This window comes from Ambystoma mexicanum, chromosome 2q (assembly GCF_040938575.1).
Source record: "Ambystoma mexicanum isolate Mex_15411 chromosome 2q, UKY_AmexF1_1, whole genome shotgun sequence".
NCBI lineage: Eukaryota > Metazoa > Chordata > Amphibia > Caudata > Ambystomatidae > Ambystoma > Ambystoma mexicanum.
The window spans coordinates 345,740,293-345,757,933 of NC_090924.1; the positions used below are offsets into that span (position 1 = coordinate 345,740,293).

At 47.1% G+C, this 17,641-nt stretch overlaps 1 protein-coding gene across 1 annotated transcript in view; it reads left to right on the forward strand.

Moving 5' to 3' along the window:
* The window catches only part of TEX47 (testis expressed 47), a 937,506-nt gene that overhangs the window by 642,703 nt on the left and 277,162 nt on the right, over positions 1–17,641 (forward strand). The window lies entirely within an intron of this gene.

The window sequence follows — 17,641 nt, forward strand, 5'->3', positions numbered from 1 at the left end:
ATGACTACCGCGGCTGTAGAAAGAGCCAAGAAAGCTGGCCCACCGGAGGATACTAACAAGAATAGCATTCCATCATCTGCAGGAGCAGATTCCCCTCCGCCACAAGCTGCAACCAAAGCTGATCTGCAAGACCTAATAGTGGCCCTAACCAGGGAAATCCAAAAAAGCTCTGAGGAAATTACTAAGAAAATAAACTCACTGGACAAAAGAATGGGGGAAGTGGAGCATCGGACTACCGAAATTGAATCTGAAGTCTGTGCCCAGAGATTTGAAAGTGAACATAACAAGGACAGGATAGCCGCCCTTGAATCAAGATGCAACATCCTTGATGCAAAACAGGAGGATTTGGAAAACCGATCAAGGAGGAACAACATCAGAGTCCGAGGTATCCCAACCACTATCCCAGAATCAGACCTGAAAGCTTACATATCGGATCTCTTTCGATTCATCATCACCCTCCCAGACACTTCCCCCCTAGAATTAGACTGGGTGCACAGAACTACTCCAAGGAAAACTTCCACGCACCCCCCGGATGTGTTGTCCAGATACACTTCTTTCAGATAAAAGAGGACATTATGCGAGAAGCAAGGCAAATGCGACAGATCACCTTTCGAGGCTCCACGATCTCACTTTACCAAGACCTAGCGAACGCAACACTCTTGAAACGGAAAGCAATGCGGCCCTTGACAACCTGGCTACAAGATAAGAAAATCCCATACCACTGGGGATTTCCCACTTCAGTGAAATTCAAATGGGATGTATCACAGAGACAAATACAGTAGTTGAAAGAGGCGGAGAAACTCATGGGCATAAACAATACTGACCCCAGCGCCGAACCTGAAGAATCAGTTCGCCCTCACTGGGATGACTCCCCAGGAGGGACGTGGTTCAAATCCAACAGACGGCGCAGACTCAGGGGCCCTCCGAAAAAAGACAGCGACAGGGGTTGAGCGTATGGCAGCAGCTCCCTGGTCCAGGAGTCTGTGGACCCCTTACGCAGAGTTCACCCCAAGACCAACTGAGGCCCTTCTGGAGCTATCGCAAGCAACTCATATGCACCTGCACAGAGGCGCGACCTCCGGCGAGCTTCCATACGGTTCATCTCGGCAGCCCAGTTGGCCACACCGAGCCACTAGTTCCCCAGTGGCAGTAGGTAGACGTTCCCTCTACCAGTTCAACGTTGGGAAAGGAGGAAGGGAAAAGAGAGAAGGATGAAACTTACAAGAATACCTTCACCACCACGGACATCTGCCGTCCCTAGAGTCATCCGAGGACTCTTTAATACAACATGCAACAACAACCGAAAACAGACCCACAACTCAATACATCTGCTATATCTTATCCAAAACTCACAGGCTAGGCCGGGGATAAGGCTCATGAGACACACTCAACATCACAGAGTAAGAGATGGCTAATACGAACGAATTAAGAATCATCTCCTGGAATATCCAGGGGATGAACTCGCCAAGAAAACGCAGATCGGTTGAACACCGCCTTGGTCACCTATCCGGAGACATTGTCCTACTGCAAGAAACGCATCTACTAGCAGAGGATGAACATCGCATACAATTCAAGAGATATAAGCAAACCTTCTTCGCCACTTCTGGTTCAAAGAAAAGGGGGGTGGCAATTCTACTCAGCTACAAAATTCCACTATTCAACATCACAATAAGGAGAGATCCAGAGGGCTGTTACCTTCTCCTCAAAGGCCTCTTCGAAGAACTTCCCATCACGTTGGTATCAATTTACAGCCCCAATACCTCCCAAAGCAGGTTCTTCAGAGAAATCCTCCCAACCATCTTATCCTTCCGGGAAGGCCACTTATTCATCGGTGGAGATTTCAATGCCATGCCGAACCCGCTGCTAGATAAAACGCTTCCCCCCACGAATACAGACTATACGCAGGCCCTGGCCTTACTCAATCTATTCAAAGAAACGGAGACCGTGGATGCCTGGAGAATACAAAATGACACCTCAAGAGACTACACACACTACTCCAATGTCCACAAGGGATATTCAAGAATCGACTTGATTTTAATTTCCGGCATCCTTTATCCATGTGTCAATAACACAGAAATCCACACATGCATGCATGATCTCCGACCACTCTCCAGTCTCCGTGAACCTAACCATCTCAGGCCAGAAATCCCCCCCCAGAGGTACTGGAAGCTAAATGATTCACTCCTACTATACATCAGTATAAGAGCCGAAGTGGAGGACTCATTATCCAACTACTTTAAAGAAAACACCACGCAAACATCCCCCATCATCATAATCTGGGACACAATGAAGGCGGTAGTCAGAGGCGTACTGATAGGGGCCGGAGCGGAACAACGAAGGATCTCAAACATAGCTTCATCCAAACTTGAAAAAGAAGTATCCTACCACGAATCACAGGTAAAAGTTCAATATTCAAGGAAAACCGAACAAGCCTTGAGAAAGGCAAAGACCGCCCTGGAAATGCAGTGCGCCGACCGGACAGCTAAATCCCTAGCGTATACAAAACATTTCTACTACACTAAAGGGAACAAAGCAAACAGGATACTAGTGCAGAAGTTAAGGGCGATCCACAGTCGGAACAACATACTCAAACTACGAGGTGAAAATGGAAAACTGCTCCTCTCCGAGACGGATAAAATTAATGAACTGTTGAGATACCATACATCTATAATGTCCAGTGAACCATCGAACCTAGAAGACCTACCAGAATACATGAGGGCGCTACCACCCCGCAACCCCTCTCACCTAGAACATCTGGAGGCTCCCATTGGAGACGAAGAAGTCATCGAATCCATCAAAGCCCTCAAATCCTCTGCTCCAGGTCCAGACGGCCTGACCGCAAACTTCTACAAAAGATTTGCCAGGGGGCTGGCCCCTCAATTATCCGCCTTATTCAATTCCCTCCTATCCACGAGATCTGTCACGAAATCCATGGCCGAATCAATCACGATCCTGCTACACATGCCTGATTCCTATCGTCCCATATCGCTCTTGAACAATGGCGGGAAGATTTTCGCCAAAGTGTTAGCCAGAAGACTGGGCCCGACCCTTCCAGGCGTAATCGACCGAGACCAGACAGGATTTATCGCTGGTAGAGGGACCCATGACAACGTTCGGCGAACAATAAACCTAATTGAGTGCGACCACAAATCAAAAACAAAGATGGCAGTAATCTCACTAGATGCCCACAAAGCCTTTGATCGGGTGGATTGGGGATACATCCGTGCGGTCCTTCAACGCTTCGGCTTTGGTCCTAACTTCACGTCATGGGTCATGGCCAACTACCGAATCCCCACAACACAACTCCGAATTAATGGCACCAGGTCTGACTACATTCACATCACAAGAGGCGCCAGACAGGGCTGCCCATAATCACCCCTGGTCTTTGCTTTGTCCATGGAACCCTTTGCTGCCAGAATCAGACAAAGCGAAGGCATAAAATGAATTCAGGTGGGGGACCACGAGTATAAAATTGCACTTTATGCTGATGATGTGCTATTAACTGCGACAAACCTTTCAACTTCCCTGGGGGCCCTGTGGAGGGAGATCGAGGTGTTTGGCGCCTTATCGGGATTCAGGGTCAGACTATCCAAATCCTCAGCATTACTCATCAACCTCTCCCACCAGGAGGAGGCCACGCTCGCACCACTCTCACCAATTCCCTGGGCCAAGGAGGCCATAGAATACCTTGGAGTCCAGATTGCCAAAAACCCAATGCGTTTGTATTCAAATAACATCCCACAATTAATCAGTGCTCTGCAGAATGACCTCAAAAGCTGGAAGCAACAAGAAATCTCCTGGTTTGGCCGAATTTCCGCCGTCAAAATGAACTTGATACCCAGATGGCTATACCAATGTGCATCACTACCACTACAGATCCCTTCCCCTGCCATACGGGCTCTACAGAAGAAAATAATGGAATTCGTCTGGGGGGGAAAAAGCCCCGGATCAACAAATGAATTATGCTGAAGGGAAAATCACAAGGGGGACTGGGAGTCCCTGACCTAGCCGGATACTCACTTGCGGCTCAGCTATCTCACACATTCTCCTGGGTGCAGGAAGTAGACCCCCCGAAATGGCGACAAATCGAAGAGACCTGGTGTCCGGTCCCACTACACGATCTGCCACACCTGCCATTGTTAAAACCACAAGCCAACACTGGGCCCTTATCTGCCACGACGGTCATGACCCAATGCTGGATAACCGTAGCGCGGAATTGGGGAATTCGAGGCACCCTGGGTCCCATGTTCCCCATCTGGAACAACCCGGAATTCACACCAGGAAACCCTCCACGGGACTTCCATGCCTGGATAGCAGGGGGTCTGGCAAAAACTGCCGACTTTCTGGAAGAAGGCTCTCCCATCACCTTCGAGAGGTGCAGAATAAAATTCGGAGTGGGTGAACGGGAAAGATTCTGTTACTCTCAAATCAGGCACTGGATGTCACACAGGAGAACTCAAGACAAATGCTCGAGAGAACCAAAAGCATTGGAACTCACTTTATCATCTCTGACCAGCAAAGGCAGAATATCCACTATATACCGGCTCCTAGACAAATCTGACCCGGCAAAGAAAGAAAGATACATGACAGAATGGGAAAAGGACATTGGCCAGGAAATAGCAGTAGAAGACTGGGAGAAAATATGGGCCAGATTACACAAAAGCTCACAATGCGTCACGAATAAGGAAGGAGGTTATAAACTGTGTTATAGATACTATATCACCCCGACCCCAATCCATACGGCCAACCCGGATATTCCCGACACATGCTGGCGCGGCTGCCAAGCCCCCGGATCTCTTTTTCACTTAGTGTGGGCCTGCCCAAAGGCAGAGGTATACTGGAAGGAAGTGCTGAAACACATCAAAGAAATCTCCGGCCTCTCAATCGCTAGGGACCCAGGAATTGTCCTTCTGGGCGAAACCGGTGACGGAGCATTCCCGATTTCAGGTCACATCTCCCGCCTATGCAACCACCTACTACTAGCTGCGAAAATTGCAATGGCCCGACTATGGAAAGACAAAAATGGCCCCTATGTCGCCCTATGCTAGGCCAAATGCTGGGAGATAGCAGTATCAGATACAATCACAGCAATACGCTCAGACTCCCTAAATAGAACTCTGAATATATGGGACCCATTCTTGGACTATGCGGCCAAATACCCAACCCTCACCAGGAGGCCCCCGCTTACAAGGTGGCTCCAATGTAGCCCCCTCTACTGACCCCTGATCAACCCCCAAACACGCCGGAACTTAATCGGACAATCACCCGGGACCAAGCCACCCAACTGCCACAACCAGGAATCAACCCACCATCTCTCTTACCCCCAACCCACAAAAGCCTATAAAGACACTATTTCATGTTTAAGCTGATAAGTATTGTATTGTTGTATGAAATATACTATCTTGCAAAACTCAATAAAATGTTGTTATGAAAAAAAATTATCTTAATTATTCAAATAATTTGTACACTAACTATTGTGCAATTGGTTGTGTTTTGATTTTCTTTTTTTATCTTTTGGATTTGATGTAATAATGAATGGTTTTGCAAAAGGTTGAATTTGATTTTAGCCATATGCAAATAAAAATTTAAATAAATGTGTGCATGCCAACATGTACATGTACTCCCAGTGTTTCCCATGTGCCTGGAGGGTGAGCAGACACATGCACCAATGAAAGGAGTGACAGCATGGCCAATATGCACTTAACATGTGGTTCATCAACAGCGTCTGCTTTGCACTGTGTGGGTGTTGCCTCAGACACAGGTCCACAGTTAAAATTGTAAGTCACTTCCAATGGAATCACATAATTTCCCAAGCCTGAAAATGATGCATACACATCATGCATGTATAGTGAACATAGGCTTGTTCTAGCAGATTGAGTAGAAGGCAGTGGCCATTCTGTCACATGGCCCACATACGCTGAATCCAGTACAAAATCAAAATGCCCTAGAAATGCTGCTGAAGCATTGGATACCCAAAGCTCATGTGAATATACATGCTTGAGATATAACAGTTCTTGGGACGTTGTCATTTTCAAAGTTGTGACCTGCACAATGTCCTGGTCCCAAAACCTGCAACTAATCCAATGTATTGTGTATACACTATACAGTGTGAATGTATTTGGGAAATTGGTAGTAGCCATATAAAAAATTCATGCCACCCCTTACCTGCATGATGCTCATCCTTCACCTGTGTTGCATTTAGAGTTGTCTGATACATGAACCAGCATGTCTGACACGACCCTTCATGACCAGTGTAGACATGCCCACAGCCCCCACTTAACACTATGACCTCAACCAATTGAAATGTATGGTTGAAGACACAGAGCATGGGGTGAGGAAAAAGGAAAAAGTGGGCCATAAAATGTAAGCATCTACGCCTTCATACACACATGCAATAAAAGGAAAGAGCCATGGATATTCAAGATAGCTGCTGCACATTGAAGACGTGCGTGCGAGTGCCCTGGTCCTGCAATATGCTATTATTTCTGCACGGATTACCCTGAAGCTGCAACCCTTCCCACAAATAGCGCTAGATGAGACCCTGGAGCTATACTGACATTGGATGAGCCATTCCTGATGTTACAGCAGTGCTGTGGGCCAGAGCAATGAATTTCAGTTTCGCTTTTGCATTGCAGCGCTGTATGGGTGAGGCCTCTCTGTTGTTAAGGTGTCGGCTCGCCTGATTCTCCCCCCGGTGGTGCCCCCGCTCACATTGGATCATCAGAGTTGGATACTATAGCATGTGGGGCTGCAGGAGGAAGTGGGCGGGCCTGCTTGTCGCCCCCTGCTTGAAGGCAAACTAAGATAACCCTTCCCGTGGCAACATCCAAAGGTTCTATATGTATATAAACAAAATAGACTGTGGTAGTGAGACTGAAATACCATTTAGCAAAAATATTTTATTTTATACAATACTTTTTCAAATCATAAAATCAAAAAGTCAAATACCGTACAAGGTAGTATCGTTTTCTAGTGACAATTCCTTGCACCTCTCATCCACATTCATACCATCATATGTACACTTTCACACCACTAAATGCAGTGATACGGATAAACAATATTTCATATGGTCCATCCCCATCACTGTTCGCACTCAATTTTCAGATTTGTTGTATGAAAAAACACTTTTTAATCTCTGCATTAGTCCAATGATATTCTCATATAGACTTCCCACGTCTATATATGTTTCAGTCGATTTTTGGCTCTCAACTATGGCCAGAAACTCAGTCGACCTTCTTCAAGACAAAATATGAGGGGTGATTCTATCTTCACTCCTGTCTTTTATGTATCGATGAAATGTGCCTTCACCCCTTCTATGGTTTCCCACTCCCTACAAAAAATGAAAAACATGTACTGGTATTCAGCCTCATTTCTTAAATGTCATTGACACATCAACTCAATGGTTTTTTACAACCCTCACTGGTTGTACAGCGACCATACTCACCTCCACTTGTCAATGGTGGAGATGTAGCAGGTCAAACTGAAATTCTTTCCAAATGTTTGAGATCACCAGGCACCTCAATTTACTCAAAATCACTCCCAAAACATAGGAGGAAAGCCACCAGAAGTGTAACCTACAAAGGAACAATGTCCAAAGTTGCCTACTATTGGCTAGCAAGTCAGCCACTAATAATGCATGTCTTCTCATGGATTACTCACTTTTTGCTGATATTTGCCGTTCCTACTGCGGCCACAATCTCTAGTGCCATGTGTCCATCCACATCTACATAGCATCACCACTTTGTTGTTCATCTGTTGTCAACCTGCACAATAGAGGTGCGGATTTAATCTGGCATACTACGCCTGTGTCACCTCATCTGTTTATATCCAAACTTACTTACATAGATACAGGTCTCTGTACAAAGATCCTGTATTGGTGGTTCCCATCTAGTGCCACTTCACACAGGCACAGCTGTCACCTCCCATGTATCTGCAAAAGTAAGCACCCCCTTGCGAATATATAGCCTGCTGCATAATAAAGTCCAAATTCATTTTCAGATATTTCCACTTCCGTGTTAGAGAGTCGTGGACCCTCGACTTTATTCCCAGTTCTGATTTAACAAGTACAGGCAGGCATATCTTTCTGCAGCACAAAATTAATCTAGCCTTGCCCATATGCGCTACAGATTAAGGCGATACACATATCCCTGTCTCCCTTCTTACTGCGTGTCTGTGTCTCGCATCTTTCGCGTGCCCGTACTCCATCGAACGCCATATACCTTGTTACCAAACACTTCCTGTTTATTACTTCATAATAGAAGAGGGACTAGTGTGTTACTTCGGCAGACTATGGTTATAGAAACGGGACTCGCCCATTCTCATGACTAATCTTGCCACAGTATTCTGGAACACATTGAATATAATTCTAATATCGCACTCTTGCCACATTTACTTGTCTCCCAAAGGGAATAATGAATAATAGGTTTCTCAATGATCCAGTCACCTCGGCACATCTCCCCATTTTATACATATTGTCTGTTACCCTCCTAGTGTCTAATGACTAGTGTCACCCCTGATTACATGCAGGTGTTTCTCTACAGGCATTATTGCACAACACCGTGTGGGGACACATAGAATATGAAAAAAAATGCTAAAAATGCAATCATATATATCATCCTCATGTGTCTCCATGAAAAATTGGCTGTTCGTGTGATGATCCCATCATCAGCCCTTGATTAAAGATATCAAGTCCTCTGTGTTCTGCCTAGAATACTTTATTCCATTCCACAGAGATGTTTATACCATGTTTGACTGTGTTGAGTGTATAAATCCAACGCTGTTCTACTTCATGCAGCATCATGCCCATATCTCCTCCACGTGTGGGGGTCTTCACAGTTTGTAGAATGAACCATTTGAAACCGTAAAAGGGGTGAAGACACCTTTCATCGATACATAAAAGACAGGAGTGAAGATAGAATCACCCGTGATGTTTTGTCCTGAAGAAGGTCGACTGAGTTTCTGGCCATAGTTGAGAGCCAAAAATCGACTGAAACATATGTAGACGTGGGAAGTCTATATGAGAATATCATTGGACTAATGCAGAGATTAAAAAGTGTTTTTTCATACAACAAATCTGAAAATTGAGTGCGAATAGTGATGGGGATGGACCATATGAAATATTGTTTATCCGTACCACTGCAATTAGTGGTGTGAAAGTGTACATATGATGGTATGAATGTGGATGAGAGGTGGAAGGAATTGTCACTAGAAAGCAATACTACCTTGTACGGTATTTAACTATTTGATTTTAAGATTTAAAAAAGTATTGTATAAAATAAAATATTTTTGCTAAATAGTGTATTATTAGTTTGGTATTTCAGTCTCAATACCACAATCTATTTTGTTTATATATATATTGATGTTACTTACCTGAAGGACCGTCTGGTATACAGGTACCCCTTTTTTGTTAACAACATCCAAAGGTTGTTAACATTGGGAGCAGCTAGTCTGGGAGAAGGGCCCAAACAGGCTGTTGTCCACCAGAGCGGCACTTGGTTTTCCGCACTGCAACAGTGTTGGAGCTGGAACTACGTGGTATGCATGGTCCCGGTCTGGGCGTGCGCATCACTGTAAGTCATCAAGAGTATCACTAGACCCCCACAGACAAGGCATAAACCTACGAACTATACTTGGGTCTCTGACTAAATATAGCAGCCCACTTCCGGCACACACTGTCATGATCACAGCCAGGGTTCATAGGGCCTCATTACGAGGTATGCAGGTAAAAGCGAGTGCATTACCGACATGACGGAACAAGTGGGTCCGTGCTCGTATGAACCCGCTAACAGTGGGTGATTACGAGTGCGCGGGCACGCGCGTTCCCCCATGCCGGTAGTGCCAATTCCGCCATGCCGGTAAAGTACCACCAACCCCCTCATACCGGCATCGTGCGGCCCGCCCATAGCGTCACCGCCTCATACTAACACCTAAATACCGGCACGGTATAACCGTGTACGTAAAATCCGGATCCGGAAATCACGTCATCGCGCAGGAACAGGAAACGGGCCGCCGGCCATCTTTAAAAACACAATCCATTGCCATCCTCCATTACCACCACTACACCCGTGTTGTTGACTGCCAAAACACAACCAGGATGTCAAAGGCCACCGGAAAAAGCACACAAAGGAAGAGGAAGCAGCGCTTTTCAGATGCTGAATTGACAATACTAGCGGACACCCTACAACAGCATGCTGACATCATCCGAAGCACGGACCTGAAGCATGCGGCCCAAACCCGTAAAAAACAGGTGTGGCAGGAGGTCGCTCAGAGAGTAACAGCAGTGGGGAGCACCCCAAGGAGCGTACGGGATTGCAGAAAGCGCTGGGACGACCTCCGCCTCCGGGTCCGGAAGATCCTGGCAGAGAACCGGAGGGCCGCAATGGCGACAGACGGTGGCACGCACTCCCCTGTTAAACTCACCGCATGGGAGGAGATCGCAAGTAGATTCATCGACCCAGAATCCATAGAGGGGATAGGAGACCAGGAGTTCGGGGCAGCTACTACAACAGAGGAAGGTGAGTGAACCATCACATCCACCTATAACAAAACATGATGTGACACAAGTGAGGTGGAAGTCAGATTAGGTAAGGCAATTCCTTTATCCAAGGCAACATCAACTCACCAACAGAATACTGATTGCCACCCCCTGCACACACGCATGCTGAGTGAAATATGTAATCCCAACAGAGGTGCAACATGACCCATCCATGCCCATGTCCCCCCCCCACACCTAGACAATCCAATGCCACCAGCCATGCAATCATTGCCAACATGTCCTCTCAGTACACCAAATGCCACACAACAGAAATGAAATCATGCCTGAATGTATGAACATATGACACCGCAACAAATCACAGCTGCCATTTGGCAATCTCACTGATGACCTGCATCTCTTCTATCTCCCAGGCACCGATGAGGAAGGTGGAACCCAGGACAGGGGGGCAAGCACATCCAGTGCACGCAAGGGGACCAGGGCCACCGCAACCCCCTCCTCCAAGAAATTGCCTGCGACCACTCCCTGTGTGCCACGCAAGGCATCAACCCTGCAGGGGGCACCTGCTGCGATAGTGTCAGCTGTACCGGCGGCCACCACGGACGTCGTGTCCACAGAGGTGGTTGAAGAGGCCGAAGAATTTTCGGGAATGCCCAGCCCAACCCCCATTGGCCTCCCCTTACCCCCCTGCGGAGACAGAGAGCCTGGATGACCCATGTCTCCATGACTCCGACCTTGGAGATTCGGACATCGGCATCTTCGAGGAGGACAGTGCCCAGGACGAGGGACCCACGCAGGTGCCTGCCACCACCCTGCCTTCCACCACCCTGCCTTCCACCACCCTGCCTTCCACCACCCCACCAGCCACCGGTACACCTGCGACTGAAACCCCCTTTGAGGTCCGTCTGGCAAGGGTGGAGGCCCACCAAGATGAGATGCTGCAGATAATGCGACAACAGGTCATTGCCGGTAATGAGGCCATGAAGGCCATAGCCACGGCCATTGCTGCGAATACAGCTGCCATGGAGGCGTCCATGTCTGCATTCAGGCAGTGCATGGGGTCACTGACCGAGGCCCTACTAGCGAACATCACGCAAGTGCAGCAGCCACACCACGGCTCAGCAAGGGGATTGACAATTGACACCTCCACCACGTCAACCCCTTCCACCTCGGTTCAATCAAACCCTGTGCGCTTAGCACGCAGGAGCGCACGGCGCACGGCCATGGCACCCCCAGACCCAAAAGTCCCAAAGAAATGACATTTTTGGAAATGAAAAAATGTGAGGAGGAACATTGGTGAAGGCAACACTGTTTGTTGCACACATGGGGACATTTGGGATCTGTGGGGTGGGTGAGGGAGTTTGTTGGGCTATTCACTGGGGTCTGTGGGGGGGTGAGGGAGTTTGTTGGGCTATTCACTGGGGTCTGTGGGGTGGGTGAGGGTGTTTGTTGGGCTATTCACTGGGGTCTGTGGGGTGGGTGAGGGAGTTTGTTGGGGGGTTCTGGGAGGTGGGAGTGGGCACAGTTTTGCACTTACAGATAATACACAAGTTTTCAGGAGAACAATCCATGGCTGGACAGTGTTATTTTTGGTGTGCATCCATTTAATGTGTTACGGTGTTCAGTGTCCAAATAACAACATTCCCTTCGTGCATGTTCACATTGGCCCAGTGTCTGACTGACAAAAGTCATTCATGGTCCCTGTGTCTTAAATGTATTCGTCAATTAGTGCTTGGCGTACAGCATGGCCGTCCCGTGCATCACGTACTGGCAGGGGGGCTCCTTCGGCTCTGTCTCCATCCCCTTCATCCTCACCTGGCCCATGAATGTCAATGTCAGGTGGCAGTGGTACATTCCTTTGGACGCACATGTTGTGCAGCATGACACAGGCCATGGTGATCTTTGCCACCTTCTCAGGACTATATAGGAGTGCCCCACCAGACCTGCTTAGGCAGCGGAACTGCGCCTTCAACAGGCCAAAGGTCTGCTCAATCACAACACGGGTACGAGTGTGCACACGATTGTACTCCTCTTCATGGCTGTTCTGCAGGTTCCGCACAGGGGTAAGTAGCCACGGCCTCAAAGGATATCCACCATCACCTGCAAGCAGATACAAAAAAGGTGTGTGTCACTCTGAACTGCCACCTTCAGGGTGCATGGTCATGGCAGCAGCTATTTGGTGTGGGCATTCACATGTCTCTGTACGTGTACAAAGTAGTCACCTATATGCAATGTATGCTGTAAAGAGGTGTGGTACACTGGATTGGGTTGAATAGACGATGCAGGGTGTAATCATGCATGCTGAGGCAGATGTGCTGTGGTATTGCGCAAATGTTTACCCTCCAATTCATGCTGTATACTCTTTACTATGCATGGTCACACTAGCCACATTGCCACAGTTGCCACCCTATTCAGTCATGCATTGCTTGCCATCACCATGGTGTCCCGGTTGTGCCTCTTACTTGTTGACATCCATATGCATTATTTGTGAGATGTGGACCAGTGATGTGTCATGTTCCGTTTGGCTGGTTCAGGCAAGGAGTGTTTAGCTCTGCATTCATCATCCACTCACTGGCTATTGCCACCCAGCTGTACTATTCCCCCCCTTTCCTTCCCTGCTGATCTATCCCCCCCCCTTTCCCACACGGGTGCAGTAGCCCACCCCTTCTGCATCTGCACACATGAGTACCCCACAACATGCCCATGGCCCTTTTGTGCATCTCACCGAGCAGCCAGGCACGTGGTCCAGCATGTCGCTCCATGTGATGGGGTAGCGTGGAGTTGCGCAGTACCATGGCATCATGTGTGGATCCAGGAAATCGGGCGCAGCAATGGGTGATGATCTTGCTGGAGTCACATACCATTTGCACATTGATGGAGTGGTATTGCTTGCGATTGCGGTACACCGCCTCTGTGGCATGGGGGACTACCAATTCCACATGGGTGCAGTCGATGGCACCGACACAATTGGGCATGCCTGCCAGTGCATGGAAGCCTACTTTGGTTTCGGCTATCTCCTGGTCAGTCCGTGGTAGGGATATATGGGTGCTTGCGTGCTTCAGGAGGCCATCCAGCACTTGGTTCAGCATGCGTCAGAATAGTGGTTGTGAAATGCCATGCAGCTGTCCCACTGTGTGTTGGTAGGTGCATGTGGCCAGGAAGTGTAGCACAGACACCACCTTTAGTAGTGGGGGGATGGCAGTGCATATTTGTATGTGGCTGGCTATGTCGTTCTGTATCATGTCCACTATGGTGGTGATGGTGTCACGGTCCAACTGGTACAAGGTGTGGATCTGCTCAGGGGTTAGGTTGAATGGGCTGAGTCTGGTGCGAGGGATTGGTGGCTGCCTACGAGGCACTGGTGGCTGCGCTGGTGGTAATTGCTGGGCCTGTCTCACCCTCCTACTCCTCCTGCGTCTCCTCTGTGCTGCCTGTTCTTGCTGTTGTTGTTGTTGTTGCTGTTGTTGCTGTAGTTGTAGCAGTATAGGCATGTCCTCCTGCGCCATGATTGCAAATGCTAGTGGTAGCATTTTGGTGTAGGAAGGGGTGTGGTGTGTGGGTGTGCTCCTTTTGTACTGGGCCACTCTACATTGCCTACACATGTGGGGGGGTTGTGGTGTGTGGGTGTGCTCAGTGTATACTGGCACAGCCTCCATTGGCTCTACCTGTGGGGATTGTGTGCACCTGTGTCAGCTGCCTTGTATCTTGCTTGCTGTTTGCGGGTGGTCCGCGATGCCTGTTTTGCCGGCATCATGCAGCCCGTTATTACCGGGTTCGCGATGCCGGTATTTGCATGTTTGCGTGGGTTGTGATTGCCCCCTATTACCGGCATGCCGGTATTTACTGCCTGGAGAGGCGCGTGTACGCGCCTATGCCGCTATTAGCGGCACAGTAAATAACGTTGCCGTAAATACCGGGTTTGTGGGGCAGAATGCTACGGTACGTTAAATGATGCCGGTATTTATATACCGGCATCATTTTTCACTTACCGGCATACCTCGTAATGAGGCCCATAGTCTTAGTTCAGGCATTCAGGCAAGACAGGATACAGTGCATAGCGCAGCGTGTCAAAGGTGGGTGTTAGCCTGGCACACATGGCATTTACACCATTCACAACACTGAAATTCCATAGACTTCCATAGATTACAAAAGCGGTTTAATTCACATAAGATGGCTGCCTAGAGGGTCATGGACAAGCAGCAGCATTGAACTAGTCATTTGTCATAGAGAGCTACTTAAGCTCTGCCTCCGCTGGAACGCGCGCTTTGCATTTTCCCAGCTGACATTGGTGTAACGCTACCGGCGCTTCTACTCCCAGAACCTGAAGAAATAAAAGAAAAGAAATATGAATACTTGAAATACTGACAGAATATCCATAGACCACAGATAAGACTTACCTGACTGAAGTTTTCCTTCGCTGCAGTCATTTAGTTGACAAATATTCTTTCGTCATAGTGCCTCTTCAGTCCGCAGTTTTCGCTCGCAGCCACAGCATTTTCCAAGGGATTATCTCAGCATTCTGACCTGCAGAAAAACAAAGTTATTTAGTTAAAACGAACATTACAGAGTTTTGAATGAAGATATTTTATACGTGCATATGTACCTGAAGTTCCACAGAGTTTTTCCTCACATTTGTTAACACTGCTTCGTATTAGAAGGTTACAGTGGTTCAGTTAAGACGAACTTACGCATATAAAAGTTTTTGCTTCCTGATTACGCGCACAACCATTCTGCAAACAAAGTTCCTTTCCTTGATACAAAAAAATGCTTCATTTGATGGGCACGTCATCAGTAACAAGCGCGCCAACTCTCCATAAGAGTTAAGTGGTTCACATTCTTCTCCTTTAAACTTCGAACCTTCAGCAAAGCTGTTCTTTCTCCAAGAACCAGCAAAGAGAAAGTAGAATAAAGCAGTTATTATGAGAGATCTCTCCAACATAGAAAGCTTTTAAATCACAGCAAGACAACAACAGTTATACTCATTTGCTTTCCCGTCAAGAGACTCATACTTTTAAAGACACTTGCCTCCAGAGTCTTCCTGAGTTCTACAGCATTCCAATCTTCACAACTACAATATCAACGCGCCCCTGTTAGACAGCAGGATGGAGAGCTCCATAAATACAAAACACAGGTGAGGAGGGTGCGTGGTCTCAGATACAGAAGGGAGTTCATTTCTGGGTGAAGATAGACATAAACTCTTAGTAGTTCTCACAATTTCCATCACTTACAGTACCTCCATTATGTTATCTATCTGTCTTAACAGGAAAAGAATCTAAAAGCTTCAGTGTAGCAGATCAGAAGGCTCACAGATCATTACGCTCCAGGTAAGCGTCACACACACAGACATTAATGTGGGTCCCCACGGGGGCAATTATTGTTCCCTGCTGTCTTTCCGGCTCCTATCTTAAGGTTATTGGTTCCCCATGCAGTAACTGGGTATAGGAGAAACACTTGAAGAACATGTATTATATAACTGCAAGACCTACAAGACGCTCTACCAACAAATCATTCAGAGAGCAGATGGTGATTCAAATAAAAAAGAAAATAGTACTTGGGAACTGCATATTAATAATCTGAAGCTTACTTCAGGGCATTAGCTGGAGACTGGGACTGTCACGATAAATAAAGCAGTTCGCACATACTGATAAGTAAAAAGAAAACTTCCCCGGTTGGGCGCGCAGCAGTTCATCAGACCAGACGCAATCCAATTCATTGCTCAGACTCTGGGCTAAAGATCCTACCACACCTGCATCTGCAATTATATTTAAAGTTCTTCCTCTATCCGAGTCACACTCTGAAGTGTTATCCATGACAGCCTCCAAAGAGGATTTCACAAAACGTTTTCAAGACTTCCAAGAAACATTTTCTGCCTCCTTTCAATTGCAGTTTCCTACGTTTACATCAGGGATCAGGCAGTCACTAACAGACTTCAGTAAGGACTTCAGTAAGGAAATCTCTGGATTAGGAGATTGTGTTGACACAAACTATAGAGCATTACAAGAACTCGCAAAGGAAAGGAAAGTAAACAAGCAGATGTGGCAATAGAAGATCTGTCAAGAGTAGCACATAATCTCAAACTGCAATATGAGGATTTGGAAAATAGATCCTGTCGCTCTAAAATTCGAATTACAAATCTCCTTGAAACAGTGACGGATTTGGAGTTTAAGGATGCTGTTACAGATATATTTCCGGACCTACTATCAGGCGATGAACCCAACAATATCAAGCTGGACAGGGTGCACAGGTTGGGCCTGAAGAGGATGGAACCCAGTGCCCACCCGCAAGATGTTCTGGCTGCTTTTGCATAATACCCACAAAACGAAAAATGTCTTAAGGAGGCCAGGAATGAGACCCCAATCTATTTCAATGGGTCAGAGAGCCAACTTTACCCAGATCTCTCGCAAATAACCCTTCAAAAGCGCAGAGATATGCAAGTAGTGGTGAAAACTTTACAGTCAAGTGGGATTAAATACAGATGGACTTTTCCATTTGGCTTGATTTTTTCAGTGGAAGGACGACAACATAGAATTACCTCTCTTGAAGCAGGAATAGCTATACTTCAAATAGAAGAGGATATAACTACAGGCCCAACGGAACAAGCGACAGGCCGGTCTAAACAGGTTCGCACAGAAAGTAGATTGGAGAACCTGCCTCAAAGGTACGATTCCAAAGGCTTCTTCATAGAATTGTTGTGATGAACAATATGAAAGCTACAGATATAGAAGCAATAATCCTAACTTAAAGGAATAGTGTGCTCAGAAATATTATTGTCCCGAGGGTTCGGGCATGTGTTTTTAAGCATACGTTGATCAATCATACAAACATTTCCTATGCACCTTACCGTGGTTTTCCTCTTGTGTACACATGCAAAATCAGGCAGCAGAGCGCGGCCATCTTGTGATAATCTTATCCTTTGCTGTATCGCCCACGGTGGACTGCCCTGGCGGCACTAAATCATATCTCCCACCCCTGAGGCTGACATCACCAAACCTAGTGATATCCTCCGCCTATCTTCAGGACTTAACTGGGCAGCGTAGCCAAAAGCACCCAGTCATCACCTACGTGACGTGACGCAGAACCCGGAAATCAATACACATCCTCTCACAACACAGCGCGTCACAATTCAGAATATAAAACTATACTTTTAAA